Raw genomic sequence first — 7,020 nt, forward strand, 5'->3', positions numbered from 1 at the left:
ACATCTAATTCACTGCGTTATGCATATGAGCATCCATTGCATAACCATCCGTCTCAGAAGATGGATCATGTTAGTGTCTTGGTCTTCGAGGTGGATGTACGAGTCCTCCATGGAGAGAGAGCTACCCCTGGCATGGCCAAGCCATTCTTGGTGAAATGGTTTAAAGTGGACACCAAGGAAAATATTGACGAGTGGGCTGATTTCTCTCTCAAGAATTCAAAGCAATAGCTCAGGGCCCACAAGTTTGATATAGTGATCGGTCCGGTTTGTTTACCCAATGGTGCCATGGACCAAGTGGAGAAGTTGGTGCGGTTTGCGATGGAGTAGAGCTGACTCAGATTTCATTTTGTTCCTTGAGGTCACGAGAGTGGCTTGAGAAATGTCCAATTAAGGTGTATTGTGAAAAGTGAGTAAAGAAATGATGCAGGTAAGAAACTCTCTCTCTCTCTCTCTCTCTCTCTCTGAATAGTGAGAGGCCAATGTGGTTTTGCTTTAGCTCATGCATCGTTTTTGTGGTGGCCTGCAGACTGTTGTCATGGGTAGAACTACCATTGGGACTCTAAAGAGTAAGATCTAGGATGACAAAGATTCCAACATTTTTTATCAGTAGGTCTTGAATATTTTGGCATGTTTATTGTTTTGGACTCCACAGTGCAGTGTGTGGATTTTTCTCTTGTCCAATATCTATTGTCAAGCATGGGGCATATATCTATGTCTAGTAAGTTCTACTTTCTCTTTTCTCTCTCAAAATTCAATCTGCTTCATTTCTTAAGCCCCCAAGGGTGTGTGTGCTGGTTGGTGTTTTGTATGTTTGTATGTATGTCCATTTGTATATGTCTGTGTCCTTATGCTTGAATGCATGCAACACGTGTGGACACAAATACATGCATACATAAAGACGATCATGTCTATTTACATACATTCATACACATATACTCATCTATGTATGGGTCAGTGAGTATGTGTGTCCTTTCTACGGACTAGGCGTGTTTGCTACAAAATCTAATGATCAGTATTTGTTCCAGCACATAAACTGTAAACATTGCAGCATATGTGCCACACTTCTTTGAAGAAGAGCATGTTTTGTATTTCACTGCACTAATAAGCCTTTTCACTTACAATTTGCACATTTTTAGCAATGTGGTGCTAACTTACGATTTTACACACTGTTGTTTGCTGCTTGGCTACGATCGCAGTGTGCTATGCAATTTCACTGCTTGGATGCTGCTATTCAATGTCTTTTGAAGGGTATTTTTAATGCCCTTTGGGAGTGCAATTATGTAACTGCTTCATTGTGTTCTTTTGTGAACAAGGACGGCAGTGCTTGGGTGCAGCTACATCGTGCTGGTCAAGATTTTTATGAGATTAAGGATGCAATGAAGCTCAGGGGGCTTCTTGAGCGAGTTTGACATAATTCTGCAGTAGTTGAATGATACCATAATTTGCATCTGAAGTTTGAACCTCTTCAAGGGGACAGAACAATGTTTTTGGGATCGTCTCAGACATGGCCATTACAAATGGTCATCACTAGTAACGATGAGCAAGGCATATTTTTGCTACCTGTAAGCATACCTTTCAAGACTCAGTTTTTAAGGTCCCCACCCAGCATGGAAAAATTGGTTAAGTTGTCTTTTATAATATCAACTTTAAGTAGGAGGGTAAACTAACATGTATCTGCCGGAAAAGACTTGAATCAAGATAGGTATACGTGGTTGTTGAAGTTGTCCAATCCAGGCCTACCAAGACCTTTCGTTTAAGTGCTCTTGGGAAGGAGTTGGTTTTGCGAGAAAGTACTGTGTGTCTTATGTTTGGATAGTGTTTTCCGCAATGGACAAAGAACACAATGGTGCTATAGAGGCAAAGTTTCTGTGCATCTCTTTAACATGTATCTAATGAGATAAGGTTTTAGCTTAGTTGGGTGCTCCTCGCAATCCAATCTTTTTATATCTACATTTATATTTTTACATGTTGCCAAAATTTATTGTGCTTATGCTATATCTATTTATTGGTAGAATTTTAGTTACGGTAAATGGTTTTATGATATTTCATTTCATGGGATTTATGAAATAGCTCCATGGTGTATGGTTTTTCAATTGAGAGGGCTCCAGTGAAGATATGTTTTGAGAACTAAATGTATCGATGATTACAGATCAACAACAGTGATGGCACTGGTTCGCTGTTAACTATTTGGAAGATAGATATTTAATCAATGCAGTGTGCACTCATCATTTTGGAATATTTATTAGTACAGATGAGTGTGAAATGATTTTGAAACTATTTATTCAATTTATATGGCAAAGGTGCAAGTCATCTCAGTTTTCAGAATTACACGCTTCCATCTTGTGCAAAGCAGAAAGTCATGAGAGTTATTCCTACTTTTGTAAAGAGCTAGTGCAAGCCATTTTGGGTTACATTATTTTACGATCTCTTTCTCTCGCTTTCTATGAGAAAGGAGGTGCTTATTGTGTGCGTGGGGATGATTGTACCACGTGTCATCCCTTCCATCTCTCTACTCTTTGTACACCATGCTTGTGCATGTGGGGTGCGCTAGTTAATTATTTCTCTGTTTTGGCTCGGACTCACTTTGCTGTGATTAATTTACTTAATTAGATCTACAGTATTCTCTACTAGCAATCATGCAAGTAATTGGTAAGTGTTTTTCCATCTTGATGTGTTACTCACACGTACGCATAATTTTAGCACGCACTTTTTAGCAGGTAATAATTGCACCATTGATTGTTTTTGGAAGAAAAAATAATAGTGGTGTCACGCAATTAAACAACATTAATATCAACGCCCACCTATCATGTAATGGGCATTGTTTTTGTCTCCTATTTTGCTTCCTCCTATGAAGCAAGGAGTCCAAATCTAGCATTTTGATGCCTCACATCTTGTTGTTTTGTGCATGTGTATATGGTGTTTATACATTATCTTTTTATACATTATCTTGTTGTTTTGTGCATGTGTATATGGTGTTTATACATTATCTTTTTATACAAACAACTACAAATATGTAGTCTATTTTGGACTATAAATAGGCTTGTATTTTTTTAGTTAATTTCAACCCCTTAAGCAAGCTTAACAAGGCAATGCTAGTTTAGCTAACGTTTTTAGTAAACCCACCCTCACTAATTAGCTACCCTCTTCTACTAACCACTAACAAGGCAATGCTAGTTTAGCTAACGTTTTTAGTAAACCCACCCTCACTAATTAGCTACCCTCTTCTACTAATTAGCTACCCGCTTCTATTAACCACTAACTAATTTTCCTTTCTTCAACTAATCATATACATATGGGCCTACGCAATGGTGGTATTGGTTTAACCCCTCTTGTGGTGGGAGCTATTGGAGCTCACCATTCTCCTTTGTCTGGTGCATGTTCTTTGAAAGGCAAAGAATGATGAAGATTCGGAGCTCTATCCTCCTACCCACAATGCAAATCCCCTCCTCTCTCCCAGAACTATCCCTCTCATATCCAATTGTGGCTAAACTCCTTGTAATCAAGGCGACTTATAGTTCCACCCTCCCTCATAACTCCCACAACTATCCCTCTCATAGCCAATTGGGGTTAAAACTCTTTGTAATCAATGCTTAAATGCTACTCAAAGTGCATGTATTTTTAGTGGCCACAGTTTAATAGAACCATGAAAACTTTTCTCTTGTAATAGAAAACCTACAGGTCTACTTGCTTTGTCCCTAAAGTCACCACCATCTTCTCCATGCAGGTCGGGTGGAAGTGCATTATAAAGTCAAGGACTCTCTCCGGTCTCTAGAGTCAACAAGTAAAACTAATAGCTCCGAGACTCCCTTACTCTAGTTTATAAACCAAGATTTCTTAGAAGAGCACTTACCTTTGAGTATCGTGCAAATTAGGAAAGGGATGTGTGCAAAGCGAAGCCAATGTTAGATCACGTGGGCTAGGTAGAGAAAGAAGAGTCACCAAATAGTATGTGTATTATATGTAAAAAATGTTTGTGCCATGCATGTGCATAGGCGTGTGCACGTGCATGTGCGTATGCATGTGCATGTGTGTGTGTGTGTGTTCACGCATGCGTATGTGAGTGTGTGTGCGTGTGCATGTGCATGTGCATGTGCGTATGTGTGTGCGTGAGTATGTGCATGTGTGTGTGAGATTCTATTCGTGTGTGTGAGTGCGTATGCGTATGCGTGAGTGCGTATGCGTGTGCATGTGTGTACGTATGTGCATGTCTATGGATATGCGTGTGCATGTGTGTACGTATGTGCATGTCTATGGATATGTGTGTGCATGTGTACGTATGTGCATGTCTATGGATATGTGTGTGCATATGTGTGTATGTGTATGTGTGTGTGTGTGCTTGTGTGTATTTGTGTGTGCGTGCACATGTGTGTTTGCTTGTGCGTGTGCGTATGCATGTGCATATGTGTGTGTATGCATGTGCATGTGCATGTGCATATATGCATATGTGCATGTACATATTGTGTGCACATGTGAGTGTGCATGTGCATATATGTATGTGCGTGTGTGTGCATGTACGTATGTGCATATGTACGTGTGCGTGTGCATGTGTATGTGCATATGAATGCATATGCGTGTGTGTGTGTGCATGTGCATTTTCATATGTACGTATATGTGTGTGCATGCATGCCGATGTGGATGCGTGTGTGCATGTGCGTCCATGTACACATGTGCATATACGTGTACGTGTGCATGTGCATGTGCGTATATACACATGTGTATGTGCACGTATGCGTATGCATATACGTGTGTGTATGCGTATGTGTATGCATATGTGTGTGTATGCGTATGCATATGCGTATGCATATGTGTGTGTATGCGTATGCGTATGCATGTACGTGTGCATGTGTGTATGCGTGTGCATGTGCATGTGTGTATGCGTGTATGTATATGTGTGTATGTGTGTATGCGTGTATGTATATGCGTGTATGTGCGCATGCATGTGTGTGTATGTGCATGTGTGTGTGTGTGTTTGTATGTTTGTGTGTGTGAGTGTGCATTTGTGCATGTGCAAGTTCATATGTGTGTGCAGGTGCATATGTGTATGCATGTGCATGTGTGTATGCCTGCGGGTGCATGTACGTGTACGTGTTGAGAGGCGGAAGTGAAAAAATAGACCTGGTGGCCTCTACACCAAGACTATGCACAATGGCCTCATCATGGGGAATACACAATAGGGGCACCACCTAACAAGATATGCGGCTAGGACGCATACATATACACAATGAAGCATGCATGGAAAACAATTTCAAGATCCACGCCCAAATGTGGAATGGGGTGGTCGGAGAATAAGGTGAGAGGAGTGGTGAGTGAGTGAGAATGGGCTCGCTACGCGTGCATGTAGTAAAGAAGATAACGAGGTCAGGGATAGATGCAAGTATGCTCACTTCTCATACAAAAGGTGGCGAATCCGCACACCTTAAGATGGAAGTAGCAAGATGATAGGAATATGAGAGGGAGAGAGAGAGTGTGTGTGTGGTGGCGAATCCGCACACCTTAACATAAGCAGAAAGAAAATGGCAAGGAACAAGCATATACCATACTCACAATGAGATGTATCCAAAGCGACACAAAGTATGGCACCAATATGGAGTGTGTTGATTGCTTGCAAAAGATGAATACAATAGGTAGAGTATGGCAGGAAAATGACAAGGGAACAAGATCGTAGGAGGCATAATGGAGAGATGGGAGTTGATGGCGAGGAATATCATGAGTGTGTCCACCCTTCTTCTTCTTGAAATTGTGCCTTCAACCCTTAATTACAAGTGGTGTGGAGATGTGGTGCTCATCTTTTGTGCATGGTGATGGTGATGATGATGGTGTTGTGATTATGTGATTAGGGTTCACGCTACAAGCATGTAGCACAAGAGTGTGTATGGATAGGTGTGTGTGTGTGTGTGTGTGTTCTCTCCCCCCAAGTGAGCTCTCATGGCCTCCTTATATAGGGAAGGAGGGAAGGATTTAGCAATATTTCTATTTGAGGTGAGTGTCCCACTTTGGTGACTAGGAAAATGGGGTGCATGTGACTGTGGCTCCCATCTTGTCTCCTCATTATTTAAAATACCAGAGTCAATAGAGAGAGAAGAGAGAATGTGGGTAGGATGTAGAGGATAGGAAATATTTACAATAGTCTAGCTTTGGATAGAAATAATCTTATTAGGGAGAGAAGAGAGAGGTAAGAAAATTATAAGAGAGGTTGTCGAAGGTGGATATTTGTTGATGAGGATGGATCCTCCAAAAATGGTGATAGAATTACTCTAGACTAGCCAAGACCTCATTAAAAGAGCCTTGTCTTTTGTAATCATGCTTGAAGACTTGTAGAACCATAGCCATTCTAGAAGGAAGAAAAGTGGGATGGCCTGTGTCACCATTACACGAGAAAACTGGGGTCCACTACAAAAATCATATCTCCGTGTTCATAACTCCAAAAATTCTGAAAAAAATTGAGCTAAAAGTTGAGATCACGAGCTACATCTTTCATGTTGAACGCCCTTCAGATTCGGGGTTCTTCTTTACTTAAAAAATTCAGCCAAATAATGTATTATTTGTGGCTGCAAAAGTCTTTTGGTGGTCCCCTTTGAGTGGACTTCTCTCTTGCCTTCAAGTGTAAGCTCCTTCATGTGTATGAAAACATGACCTAGAGTGTTGAAAAGATTGGCAATCATCTAGATGGAGGTATTATTAAAATTTGAAAGTGGGGTTGAGGTTTGAAAATGAAAACTAGTGAATAAAATATTTGGTAGAGTGGAATAATATACATACATGAAAAAAATATATTAGAAAATACTAGAATATATATATATATATTTAATATATAAGGTCAAAAGAGAGATCAACAAAGAAAGCTTACTTATTATGCTACATCGTGATTGATTAGCATAAGTATTATTTATTTAATAAAGGCTAAAACGTTAGTGAAAAAGGGAAGAAAAATCAAAAGTAGCTTATATAATAGGAAATATTTTTGGTAAAAGAGAAAAAAAATATGGGGGGGTTCCCATGCATGGAAAAGCATGCCTCATT

General features: G+C 40.1%; 1 pseudogene; it reads right to left on the minus strand.

The window, feature by feature from the left end:
- Positions 1-3,916: 3,916 nt before the first annotated feature.
- Positions 3,917-5,047, minus strand: LOC147421548 (uncharacterized; annotated as a pseudogene).
- Positions 5,048-7,020: the final 1,973 nt, after the last annotated feature.

This window comes from Adiantum capillus-veneris, chromosome 27 (genome assembly GCF_014529385.1).
Source record: "Adiantum capillus-veneris isolate H3 chromosome 27, ASM1452938v2, whole genome shotgun sequence".
Lineage (NCBI taxonomy): Eukaryota > Viridiplantae > Streptophyta > Polypodiopsida > Polypodiales > Pteridaceae > Adiantum > Adiantum capillus-veneris.